Source organism: Procambarus clarkii, chromosome 77, assembly GCF_040958095.1.
Source record: "Procambarus clarkii isolate CNS0578487 chromosome 77, FALCON_Pclarkii_2.0, whole genome shotgun sequence".
Classification (NCBI taxonomy): Eukaryota; Metazoa; Arthropoda; class Malacostraca; order Decapoda; family Cambaridae; genus Procambarus; species Procambarus clarkii.
The window spans coordinates 17016429-17030887 of NC_091226.1; the positions used below are offsets into that span (position 1 = coordinate 17016429).

Sequence of the window (14459 nt, forward strand, 5' to 3'; positions counted from 1 at the left end):
TCATTTGATCTAATCCTAGTACTACTGCTTCTTGGTGTTCTATAAAATTACATGACGACCCGCTGTCAACGAACATAGTAGAGGATTTCCCATTAACTTTCACTGGGAGGTGATTATGGTCCTCCAGAGCAACCTCCTCCATACCCTCTAGTGACGGGGGATCACACATTATAGGCTGATGAAGGAAGTATATTGTCAGCACCTCGCCATTATCGCTGATCTCATAGCACCTGTCTTCGAGTTTTGGTCTTTTACTGTGGCTATTGTGCTCATCCAGGAGCCTTTTGGATCCGCCTACGACTCTTTTCATGCCAGTAGCCATGACTGAGGAGAGTGGAGGGGGACTGGAGCTGAAGCTCGACCCTTCGTCCATATTCTCGTCTTATATTGGGTCTCTGTCCGGACTCGAACTGTAAAATATATCCTAGATCCATCATAATATAGTCATGTACATCTTTTAGAATTAACTTTCAATGGCGGTTTTGTATTTATAAATTTATATTTTGTGGTAAATACACAAGTAAATACACCAGTAAAGTATATTTTGTATTATAATAATAATTCCAATTTTTGAGAAGAGCGGGAAAATATTAATAATGTGCGCCGTGTTCGGAGACTGGACCAAGTACGAGAAGGTGCAGCCCCGCTGGACGGGGAACAAGGCATATAAACTGCTTTATGCAGGTGCTGACATATATGGGAACCTTACTAACTTTACTTAGCTCAACCTAACACAACCCAGCCAAATACAGTCTAACCTAAGCTAATACATCCAGGCATAACAATATACAAAAAAGGTTTTAACCAAGAAAACCTGGTCGTATGGTCGTATTTAACCTGGTCGTATTCCAGGGAACATGAGATTAAGGATTTGCTCGAAACGCTACGTGTACTAGTGGCAGTACAAGAATGTAAGAACTCTTGTATATATATAAATAAATAATAACAAAATAATAAATAATAAGAGAAAATGAGATTGTTGGAATGGTCTGGTGTGATAAGCGACCACAACACTCAGTCAGCTGAGGGGAGTCTCTCTCTCTCTCTCTCTCTCTCGCGCGCTCAAGGTAATGTTTATATATATTTCTTTATATACACAAGAAGGTACATTGGGGGGTTATGAGGGTACATAGCAATGATGTTTTTACATTCTTGTAAAGGCACAAACACGCATAGCATTTCTGGCAGGGCCTTAACCTAAATGATTTTGAAGTAGGTAATTTGTAGCAAAATGTTGGCCTGTGATGGAGTTGTTTTGAGATAAGGACGTTTTTATTTCAGTTGTCTCTCATGAAATTACTTGCGGCACTTTACTAAATCCATAGTGAGGGGGATGAAATGATGGCTGTAAGTGAAGAGTCATAATGAAACGAAATTATTCAGGGCTGTGGTTTATAGTGAAGTTCTGGGGGGAGATTCCCTGGACAATTTTAGATTATATGAAGTTCACTATGGATTTTCCCATATGAAGATGTATTTGGTTAGGGTAAGATGTATTTGGTTAGGGTAAGATGTATTTGGTTAGGGTAAGATATAGGATTGGTATAAGATATAGGATATAAGATATAAGAGGGAGCCGGTCGGCCAAGCGGACAGCACGCTGGACTTGTGATCCTGGGTACGATCCCAGGCACTGGCGAGAAACAATGGGCAGAGTTTCTTTCACCCTATGCCCCTGTTACCTAGCAGTAAAATAGGTACCTGGGTGTTAGTCAGCTGTCACGGGCTGCTTCCTGGGGGTGGAGGCCTGGTCGAGGACCGGGCCACAGGGACACTAAAGCCCCGAAATCATCTCAAGGTAACCTCAAGGTAAGATGTATTTGGTTAGGGTAAGATGTATTTGGTTAGAGTAAGATATTTTTGGTTAGGTTAAGATATTTTTGGTTAGGGTAAGATATTTTTGGTTAGGTTAAGATGTTTTTGGTTAGGGTAAGATATATTTGGTTAGGGTAAGATGTATTTGGTTAGGGTAAGATGTATTTGGTTAGGGTAAGATATATTTGGTTGGGGAGCCGGTCGGCCGAGCGGACAGCACGCTGGACTTGTGATCCTGTGGTCCTGGGTTCAATCCCAGGCGCCGGCGAGAAACAATGGGCAGAGTTTCTTTCACCCTATGCCCCTGTTACCTAGCAGTAAAATAGGTACCTGGGTGTTAGTCAGCTGTCACGGGCTGCTTCCTGGGGGTGGAGGCCTGGTCGAGGACCGGGCCGCAGGGACACTAAAGCCCCGAAATCATCTCAAGATAACCTCAAGAGGGTAAGATATATTTGGTTAGGGTAAGATATATTTGGTTAGGGTACAATGTATTTGGTTAGGGTAAGATGTATTTGGTTAGGGTAAGATATATTTGGTCAGAGTAAGATGTATTTGGTTAGGGTAAGATATATTTGGTTAGGGTAAGATGTATTTGGTTAGGGTAAGATATATTTGGTTAGGGTAAGATATATTTGGTTAGGGTAAGATATATTTGGTTAGGGTAAGATGTATTTGGTTAGGGTAAGATGTATTTGGTTAGGGTAAGATATATTTGGTTAGGGTAAGATGTATTTGGCTAGGGTAAGATGTATTTGGTTAGGATAAGATGTATTTGGTTAGGGTAAGATATATTTGGTTAGGGTAAGATATTTTTGGTTAGGTTCAGATATTTTTGGTTAGGGTAAGATGTATTTGGTTAGGGTAAGATGTATTTGGTTAGGATAAGATATTTTTGGTTAGGTTAAGATATTTTTGGTTAGGGTAAGATGTATTTGGTTAGGGTAAGATGTATTTGGTTAGGGTAAGATGTATTTGGTTAGGGTAAGATGTATTTGGTTAGGGTAAGATTTATTTGATTAGGGTAAGGTATATTTGGTTAGGGTAAGATACATTTATATAAATAAATAAATATAAATATAAATATGTTTATTCAGGAAAGGTACATACATACAAGTGATGTTACATTAATGGATCGATATATAGATAGAGCTAGTACATACAATGCCTAAAGCCACTATTACGCAATGCGTTTTGGGCAGGAAAAACATTAATATCTAGAACTTAATACTAATTGAGCATAAAGAATAAAATGTGTTGAGAACAAATACAAATAAAGATTAAAAAAAAGGGGGAACATGACTGAAAAAGCAGCACAAATACAATAGGTTGACAAACAGTGTTGATTAAAAAAAAAATAACAGACATGGGTTGACAATAGAGGGGTAAGGTAGGTTACAGGGAATTTATTAGGTAGTGTTTAGTTTTTATCTTAAACTGGTTGAGAGAGGTACAGTCTTTAAATTAACATGGTTGGGAAGATCATTCCACATTCTGGGTCCCTTGATTTGTAGAGCATTTCTAGTTTGATTAAGTCGTACTCTTGGAATATCAAAACTGTATTTATTTCTGGTGTGGTGCTCATGGGTTCTGTTACAACCTTCAATGAAGCTTTTGAGGTCAGGATTGGCATTACAGTTCAGCGTTTTATATATGTATAATACACAAGAGAGAATGTGCAGTGACTTAATATCTAACATATTCAGAGATTTGAGTAGGGGTACCGAGTGATGTCTGGGGCTAGAGTTGGATATTGTCCTAATAGCAGCTTTGTGTTGAGTAATTAGAGGACGTAAATGATTTTGGGTAGTAGAACCCCAAGCACAAATACCATAGTTGAGATATGGATAGATGAGGGAGTAATAGAGAGTAACCAGGGCAGGGCGGGGTACATAATATCTATCTTAGAAACAATGCCAACAGTTTTTGAAACTTTTTTTGATATTTTTAGAATGTGTCCCTGGAAATTCAGCTTGTGATCAATGAGAACGCCAAGGAATTTTCCATCTAATTTGTTACAAATTTGGGTATTGTTTATTTTGAGATTTATTTGATTAGAGGATTTATTGCCAAACAGAATATAGAAAGTTTTGTCAATGTTAAGGGTGAGTTTGTTGGCAGTTAGCCAAAGATGGACTTTATTTAGCTCAGTATTTACTGTGGCATTTAGAGCAAGGGGGTCAGGACTGGAGTAAATGAAGGTTGTGTCGTCAGCAAATAGAATAGGTTTGAGGTGTTGGGAGGCATTTGGAAGGTCATTAATGAAGATGAGAAAGAGGAGAGGGCCAAGTATGCTGCCCTGAGGAACACCAATGTTGATGGGTAGGGTGGGAGAAATTGAATTGTTCACAGAAACATACTGGAGCCTGTCAGTAAGGTAAGATTTGAGGTATTGTAGGGAGTGTCCTCTGACTCCATAATGATGTAATTTAAGAAGAAGGTTCTGGTGGTCGACAGTGTCAAAAGCCTTACGCAGGTCCACAAATAACCCAACAGGGAACTCATTTTTATCAAGAGCTGCATGAATTAAGTTAATCATACTAATAAGTGCATCGTTAGTGCTTTTTTTGGGTCTGAAGCCGTATTGGCAAGAGCGAAGTATATTGTGCTTGGCTAGATAAGAGTAAAGCTGCTTGTAGATTAGTTTTTCAAAAATTTTTGATAAGTTAGGCAGGATTGAAATAGGTCTGTAGTTGTTAACATCTGTAGGATCACCACATTTGTGGACAGGCGTCACTCTCGCTTTTTTTAGAACATCTGGAAAGGTTTGGAGTTCAAGTGACTTGTTGAAGAGCAATGCAATAGCAGGGGCTAAAGATCTGGAGGCTTTTTTGTAAATTAAAGTTGGTATCTCCTCCTGGTTAGTAGGTAGGTATTTGGTAAGGGTAAGATGTATTTGGATAGGGTAAGATATATTTGGTTAGAGTAAGATATTTTTGGTTAGGTTAAGATATTTTTGGTTAGGTTAAGATATTTTTGGTTAGGGTAAGATGTATTTGGTTAGGGTAAGATGTATTTGGTTAGGGTAAGATGTATTTGGTTAGGGTAAGATGTATTTGGTTAGGGTAAGATGTATTTGGTTAGGGTAAGATGTATTTGGTTAGGGTAAGATGTATTTGGTTAGGGTAAGATGTATTTGGTTAGGGTAAGATGTATTTGGTTAGGGTAAGATGTATTTGGTTAGGGTAAGATGTATTTGGTTAGGGTAAGATGTATTTGGTTAGGGTAAGATGTATTTGGTTAGGGTAAGATGTATTTGGTTAGGGTAAGATGTATTTGGTTAGGGTAAGATATATTTGGTTAGAGTAAGATATTTTTGGTTAGGATAATAGGATAAGTTAGGTCATTTCAGATTATTTTAGGATGGGTAAGAGTGGTTGGTTGGCCACAGCTCTCAGTCTTGTCGCCAAGTTGTTTAACAGCCAGGTACCCAATCACTGCTGGGTGTAGAGATGCGTACAGTTAATGATAGGCGCCTTCCTGGTCAGGATGCAAACCCAGGCCAAAGCACTCGAAAAGTGCCGGACGAGTGCTTTACCACTGTCCCACAGGTTCATTGTCGAGAGACAGGTAGCCAGAGTGTATTAGGCTATGTTAGGCTTATATTCAGGCCTTCCCCCCGAGGTAAAATTATTGACCCCCAGAATGCAACTCCACAACAAGCTGACAAGCTCAACAAGCTCCTGGGTTATCTTGAGATGATTTCTGGGCTTTAGTGTCCCCGCGGCCCGGTCCTCGACCAGGCCTCCACCCCCAGGAAGCAGCCCGTGACAGCTGACTAACACCCAGGTAAATATTTACTGCTGGGTAACGGGGGCATAGGGTGAAAGAAACTCTGCCCATTGTTTCCCGCCGGCACCCGGGATCGAACTCGGGACCACAGGATCACAAGTCCAGTGTGCTGTCCGCTCGGCCGACCGGCTCCCCCACTGTTCCACTACCGGGTACTGTTCCTATTTTTCTGCTAGGTGAACAAGGAGCATTAGGTGATAGGAAATGTGCATAAACATTTCTGTTCTGCCCAGGATTTGAACCCAGAATTCCCGACTTTGAGTTGAGAATGAACCCAGCTACAATGTGGGATAATATTAAGATGAAATTAGGTACTTAATTGATCTACTTTTGAATAAAGTGTAAGTTGGACAATTTTTTAATTCATTAGGGAGTGAGTTCCTTATATTAGGTCCTTTAATTTGCATATTGTGTATGCATAGATATAGTCTGACTTTGGAAATATCAAAGATATGTTTACTGTCTAAATGTTTATAAACATGTATTATTTGCTATAAGAAAACTTTTGATAAATATCAGTGCCAATGCAGGACAGATTCAGATTCAGAACTATGGATTATTTACAAATACTGATTGAGTCCTGAACTGCATGATTTGGATTTTGTAGTTCCACTGTAATGTATATGTAATACAGTAATAACATGTAAACAGTCTAAAGTGAAATTTCTTTTGAAGTCTTTTCAAAAAAGTATTTTTCAATTAGAGATGTGATTGGTTACATATTTCTCGTATTTCTGTTTGAATGAATTACAATTGTGGTATTCGTGGTGAAGTAACCAAGGTGGTTGTGATGACCAAACCACATGCCAGAAGATGAGGAGACAAGGATATTTCGGTCCATCCTGGACCATTATCACCATTATCACAATCGACTTGTTAATGGTCCTCTCCTCATCTTCTGGTGGGTGATTTGGTCATCATATCTTCAGCCACGTTATTGTGATTCATCGTCTGTACATGGTGGTTGAGAGCTTGAAGTCTGAGCCATAGTATTACTGTTGATTATCCCTAAGGCAAAATGATGTGCATGGTATACTGTACAGTGTATCTCTTGCCATGACATTATGCCGCAGTGTAATCTGGTCAGTTGCCGAACAAAATACAACGGTTCAGATCGGTGAGGAGGGGAATCATCAAAGATTGTCACCTGTTTTGTTATTCTGTGAGATTCATTTATAATGTTTGTGGCATGTTTTATTTAAACCCGTTCCATTTTTATATCAAATTGGAACAAAAATTGTTATTTTTCTGCTTTGTTACAACACCAAATAATGTTGCTTCATTCTGTAATTGTTTATAAATTTGTTAATCTCACTAGAGATATCCCTGCAGTATCTGGATTGAGAAACTCTAGCTAACATAATGATTCATTATCACCCTAACACATTTCCTAATTCACTCTTTACACAAATATCCGTAAGCCGTTAAGAAAGTGAATTTGTTGCAGCCTCCACACCAAGATCATGGCATCAGGATACTCCCTTGTGAATGGCGAGCAGAGGGGGGTAAGGGGGCAGCGATCGTATGGAACCACAAATCCAACTGTGGGATTTGCTCCTGCAGCAAGTTCAGCAACGGAATTCTTTCAGGTATGCTTCAATTAATCTGACAAAAATAAAATTTAAGGGTTATCAAACAATAATAAATTGTCTTTTAAGCTAAAAAATGTTAGTTCATAAAAGTAATGTGATTTTATCTTTATAAATTCAATTGGGTTAAAAAATGTAGTGTTATTACTGAATATCTTTTGTGGGGAGGAATCCTTTGTGGCTCTGTGAAGCTAGTATATGCTGAGATGGTACTGTTTACTAGATCACATCAGCCATGGTGTTCTATTGGCCTGCTGGGGACCAGCACCAGAACCTGGCCTTCTCACACAGGTGCAAGGAGTGGTGACATTTATTTTCACCTCCTCACTCCTCACACCTGACTCTCCTGGTTGCCTCTGGAAAGGCAAACAGAGAGTTAGCGAGTCAAAACAAATCACTGATGGATTCAAGGGAGACTGAAACCTCAAAACCCACCAAAAGAACTCTTCCAACTATGTAAACAAAAACAAATACTGTACAGTAGAACCTCAAGTGACGACTGCCTCAAATGGCGAGCAATTTGGGTAATGAGCTCCCCGATCGCCGACAATTCGTCTCGTTAGGTGAGCTCTCGTTTGAATAATGTCAACACCACATGGTGGAGTCGCGCTACTTCTCGCATATTCTCTGACGCCTTTGATGATGCAAATAGATTATGTTTTTTGTTTAAAGATGCTGGGATATAAAGTGGTGACTGCTGTGATGTTGCAAAGCATTGAGTTTTTTGTAGAAAAAGGAAATGAAAAATTTTGAAAAACAGAACAAATATCAAAAAGGTTCGTTCGGTGTTCGGCAGGCAGGCTGCGCCATGTTTCTTGAATAAAGAAAAAACGAAAATAAAAAAATAAAAAATTTTGAAAAACAACAAATGTCAAAGAGGTTTGTTTGGCAGGTAGACTGCTGCATGTTTCTTAAAAAAAAAATGAAAAAAAAAAACAGTTGAAACAATTTGAAAAATGGATAAATACCATAAGGGTTCATTCAGTGTTTGTCAGGTAGGCTGCTCCATTATTGAGACATAAATGAAAAATAGAAACCAAATATAACACAATCTTTCTTTGTTTCAAATGTCATAATGGAGCAGCCTACCCGACAAACACTGAACAAACCTTTATGGCATTTGTCCATTTTTCAAATTGTTTCAACGTTTTTTTTTTTTTTTTAATAAACAGGAAGCAGCCTACCTGCCGAACATCGAACAAACTCTTTTTGACTTTTGTTCTGTTTTTCAAAATTTTTTATTTTTTTTATTTTTTTTTTATTTAAGAAACATGGAGCAGCCAACCTGCCAAACACTGAACAAACCTTTAGTTATAAAAAAAGGGGAAAAAATATGGAACAAATTTGAAGAAAGAAAAATGTCATAAAGATTTGTTCAGTGTATGTAGGGTAGGCTGCTCCATTATTTAAAACATCGAATATCATATTGATGTTTGTCGGTGGAAGAACGGATTAATTTGATTTCCATTATTGTCAATGGGAACTTCGTTTTGAATGACGTCAGTTTCACATGACGACCATGGTGCCGGAACAGATTAAATTCGTTATTCGTGGTTCCACTGTAAATGACTTCTTTTGAAATGAATGCAAGGCTGTGCATCTCATCTCCACTCGTTTGTGTGGGGGGGGGGGGGAAGTAGCTCACTGTTTACCTGGGAGTGAGTTCTTAGTTCTATAGCTGATGTAGTGCATACTGGGTCACCTCTCTTCCATGCTGGCTCTGGTGTTCTGCCTGTTCACCTAGTGGTGTGGTGTTTTCATTGATGGAGTCTCCTGTACACTACAGGGTAGCATGAAGCTAGTGTTAAGAGTGCTTGGAGCTGCATGTGCTTAAGGTTACCTTTCCTGGGTTACCCTCTCCATAGATCTTTATCTTCACTCTTCTTCAGGCAAATCTTCAGTGAGCCACAAGGGGCTCGCCCAGAAAACCAGCAGTGAATGTAATGAAACGGCAACTTCTGGGCGAGCCCCAGTGGCTCGCTGTTCCCTGTCCTTCCAGGTTGTCAGGTGGATCCCTTCATCTGCTCAAGAACTGGGAGCTCAGCCCCCGGAAAATGGTGAGATACCTCCTCCTACATACCAAAATGAGTGGGGGAGGTGGGGAATTAACCTTGTGTTAGTTCCGAGAGAATTCAATGGTTTACATACAGTAGTTGGAGTAATTCTTTCGGTAGGTTTTGAGGCTTTGGTCTCTTTTTGAATCCAGCAGTGGTTGTTTTGACTCGCTGACCTTCTGGTTACCTTTCCCAGTGAGGTGGCAAAAGTAAATGTACTATTTCACATAAACCTACATGTTGTAAACAAAAAATGTCATTCAGTAATATTTATAACTTGCTTTTCGTGCTACTGATTTTTTATTCCATTTTTCAGTTATGTGATAAAATTACAACAAACCTTTTCACAATCAACAATGCAACAAGCACCCTGGATCGGTCATTAAAACAAGTAGGAACGGCTTCAGACAGTCAGCAACTAAGAGATAGAAAGTAGGTTAATAATGCCTTGAACCGTCTATAATATGACTACTGTACAGTATAGATTTTTTTTGCAGTGTAATTACCTAAGTAATTACCTAAGTGTAGTTACAGGATGAGAGCTACGCTCGTGGTGTCCCGTCTTCCCAGCACTCTTTGTCATATAACGCTTTGAAACTACTGACGGTCTTGGCCTCCACCACCTTCTCACTTAACTTGTTCCAACCGTCTACCACTCTATTTGCGAAGGTGAATTTTCTTATATTTCTTCGGCATCTGTGTTTAGCTAGTTTAAATCTATGACCTCTTGTTCTTGAAGTTCCAGGTCTCAGGAAATCTTCCCTGTCGATTTTATCAATTCCTGTTGCTATTTTGTATGTAGTGATCATATCACCTCTTTTTCTTCTGTCTTCTAGTTTTGGCATATTTAATGCTTCTAACCTCTCCTCGTAGCTCTTGCCCTTCAGTTCTGGGAGCCACTTAGTAGCATGTCTTTGCACCTTTTCCAGTTTGTTGATGTGCTTCTTAAGATACGGGCACCACACAACAGCTGCATATTCTAGCTTTGGCCTAACAAAAGTCATGAACAATTTCTTTAGTATATCACCATCCATGTATTTAAATGCAATTCTGAAGTTAGAAAGCATCGCATAGGCTCCTTGCACAATATTCTTTATGTGGTCCTCAGGAGATAGTTTTCTATCTAGAACCACCCCTAGATCTCTTTCTTTATCAGAATTCTTTAATGATTTCTCACATAATATATAGGTTGTATGGGGTCTATGTTCTCCTATTCCACATTCAATAACATGACATTTATTAACATTAAATTCCATTTGCCAGGTGGTGCTCCATATACTTATTTTGTCCAGGTCTTCTTGAAGGGCATGACAGTCATCTAAATTTCTTATCCTTCCTATTATCTTAGCATCATCAGCAAACATGTTCATATAATTCTGTATACCAACTGTAGATCATTTATGTACACAATAAACATCACTGGTGCAAGAACTGAACCCTGTGGTACTCCACTTGTGACATTTCTCCATTCCGATACATTTCCTCTGATTACTGCCCTCATTTTTCTATCAGTCAGAAAATTTTTCATCCATGATAGAAGCTTACCTGTTACCCCTCCAATATTTTCCAGTTTCCAGAACAACCTCTTATGTGGAACTCTGTCGAAAGCCTTTTTTAGGTCCAGATAGATGCAGTCAACCCAACCATCTCTTTCCTGTAATATCTCTGTGGCTCGATCATAGAAACTGAGTAAATTCGATACACAGGATCTTCCAGATCGAAAACCATACTGTCTGTCTGATATTATATCATTTCTCTCCAGGTGTTCTACCCATTTAGTTTTGATTAGCTTTTCCAATACTTTCACTATTACACTTGTCAATGATACAGGTCTATAATTGAGGGGGTCTTCCCTGCTGCCACTTTTGTAGATTGGAACTATGTTAGCCTGTTTCCACACGTCTGCTACGATTCCTGTACACAGGGATGCCTGAAAGATCAGGTGAAGTGGAATGCTGAGCTCAGATGCACATTCTCTCAGAACCCATGGTGAAACGCCATCTGGGCCAGCTGCTTTGTTATTCCCGAGCTCCTTTAGCACATTTTCCACTTCATCTCTAGACACCTCTATCCGCTCTATGTTGTTCTCTGGAATTCTTATTGTGTCTGGTTCTCTGAAGATTTCATTTTGTACAAACACACTTTGGAACTTTTCATTTAATGTTTCACACATTTCCTTTTCATTTTCCGTGAATCTGTTTCCCATTTTCAACCTCTGTATATTATCCTTTACCTGCAATTTGTTGTTTTTGAATTTGTAGAATAGGCCCGGTTCTGTTTTACATTTATCTGCTATCCCTTTTTCAAAATTTCTTTCTGCCTCTCTCCTTACTGCTGTATAGTTGTTTCTCGCATCTTTGTATCGCTGGTATGTTTGGGGGTTTGGCCTCTTCCTATACTGATTCCATTTTTGTGTCTTTTGGTCTCTTGCCCTCTCACAATTTCTGTCGAACCAATCCTGTTTTCTGGCCCTGCATCTCTGTTTTGGTATGAATGTTTGTGTGCCTTCCTCGTATAGTTTTAAAAATTTGGCATACATTTCATTTACTTCCCTGCCTATCAACAATTCTGGCCAATTACACTCATTAAAAAAATTTCGAAGTTCCCCATAGTTGCCTCTCCTTAAATCGAGTTTATCAACTGTTTCAATGTCCCCATTTTCTTCTAGATGATATCTTAAAGCATATTTAATGTCTAACAGGACGTGATCACTCTTTCCCAAGGGAGGAAGGTACTGGATGTCAAAAATCTCTTCTTTCCTGGTGAATACTAGATCCAGTACTGACGGTACATCTCCTTCCCTCATTCTTGTGGCTTGCTTTATGTGTTGATACAAGAATGTCTCCAGAATGAGGTTCACAAATCTGCATGTCCAAAAGTCCTCCGTTCTTGCTTCATAGGCCTCCCAGTCTATTGCTCTAAAGTTGAAGTCCCCCAGTATCAACAGTCGTGATTTATCTTTATCTGCTTGTACAATAATATCTCTCATGACCATTATGAGGCCCTCTCGTTTGTCATCCAGTTCTTCCTTTGTCCATGTGTTGCTTGCTGGTGGGCTGTAGGTATTTACAATTATCAGCTTATCATCCTGATTCCAGACCTGCCATGCCATTATGTCAATATCTCGAGGGTTTTCAAATATTAACTCTTTTACCTTCAGGTGTTTTTTCACCAGTTTGTTTTTTTCTGTTGTGCAAGTGTATTTGGAAGCTTGAGTAAAATGATTCAAATTACATTAGAATTTTTAAGTTTTTGTATATTTTTGCCCATGAATCTTTCTCTTATGTTGCTTCTCATTTGCTGTCTTGTGTTCAACAAATTGTGTTACACATAGTACCCACCATCTTACTATTATGATAGTCTATCATGCAAAATTATTTTAAGTATTTCTGGGGCTCCTTTGGGAATTTGTCCAAAAGTTTAATAGATTGATAGCCAATGTACATTGGCTAAGGTAAATTTACTAAATATATTGAAAGCCATAAAGACTCCTTCTTCCACATTTACTGTACATGTACATTATTTAAAAATCGAGGATACGGAACAAATGCAGCATAATATAAAAATGCACTTCAAATATGAAAGTGAATACCACATGTCCATCACACATGTTTTGAGTTTTGGAACTGAAACAAACCAACAAGATATGTGCATCACGTTTAATTTAAAAACACAGGAAATGAGACATACTACAACATGAATAAATCAACTCGCCAGATCAACCAACTACTATATTCGGCTATATTCAGTCATACTGAAAAAAGTGAGGCAAATGTCTCCATGATGAGGTAAATATTTCACTCACACCTCCACCTGCTACTAACTTCAAGGTTCCTCTTAGTGCTGGTGATGCTACCTTTCATGAAAATGCACACGAAAATCTGCATTACACACACAAACATACATTCTATCATACACAACACTGCAAACACTTGTAAATGAAACACATTAATATTGGCAAGAATAAAATTGATATATAATTTTTAGTTTAGATTCATACAAATAAAAGTTAGACATTACATTCCAGTCATTACACCAAACATCTTTAAGGGAAAAGTTTGAGGATTGTGTGTTGAAAAATATAATGAGGGGAATAGTGCAAGCATAATTATTGATTCATTAATCTTGTTGCATGTAAACAGTAGAGAGGTCAACAGCAGTGCCGGGACAGCCGTATAGGACACAACTGGCTTGCTACGAACGCTTCAGCCTTATACACATGGTGACAAGCAGAGGCGCATCCAGGCAGAAAGACTACACAATGAGTTCCAAGCAACTGCATCACGCTTTGCTGAAATTCAGAAGGTATGGAATATAACCAATAATGACAAGTGATACATTAATATTGTATTATTTTTGTATAATGAGAGCTGTAGCACAGTGGTCACACCTACTTGTTCCTAGTTTGAGTCATGCACAGTGCAAGAATTTGGTCACATTTCCTTATACCTGATGCCTCTGTTTACCTCAGTTAATAGGTATCTATGAGTATAGCAACTATTATGAGTTGCATCCTTGGGAAAGTTATTATATAGCTTAGAGGGACCTTGTAAGGGGGGGGTACGAGCTTCTGAGCCTTACCATACAGTACAAACTATTGAAATATGGCCCTTATTGAATGATATACTGTATACATGTTGGCACAAACTCTAGAGTGGATGGGACAAACAACACTTATTACCAGCTGATCACTGGGACATGTAAACACAATATATCCTACACCTATAAGAAAATTCACCTTCGCAAATAGAGTGGTAGACGGTTGGAACAAGTTAAGTGAGAAGGTGGTGGAGGCCAAGACCGTCAGTAGTTTCAAAGCGTTATATGACAAAGAGTGCTGGGAAGACGGGACACCACGAGCGTAGCTCTCATCCTGTAACTACACTTAGGTAATTACACACTTAGGTAATTACCTCTGCTATCATAGCAATAGCACCACAAATATGATAGTGTCTGCATTAGTAGTATTGTTGAATAAAGCCGAGCGTCCCACTAACGTCAGCGACCTTCCCACTGGGCGCTCCGCCACCAAAGTGAACGAGTCACTGGTGCGCTTTTTCTTCCAACTGTCAGCATTCCAATAATATTACCATTTTAGCTCATATCCCCAGCTTGTTTCTTCTGTTGTCTCGTTGAGTTCCAAACTGGTTTCCTACACTTAACATTGATTTTTACAACATGTTCACCAGTCACAGAATGTACTTGGGAAAAT

The 14459-nt window shown here is 38.9% G+C and overlaps 1 pseudogene; it reads left to right on the forward strand.

Annotated features, from left to right (window-relative positions):
• Positions 1-611: 611 nt before the first annotated feature.
• LOC123747174 (syntaxin-7-like) overlaps positions 612-14459 on the forward strand; it is a 41712-nt pseudogene continuing 27864 nt past the window's right edge.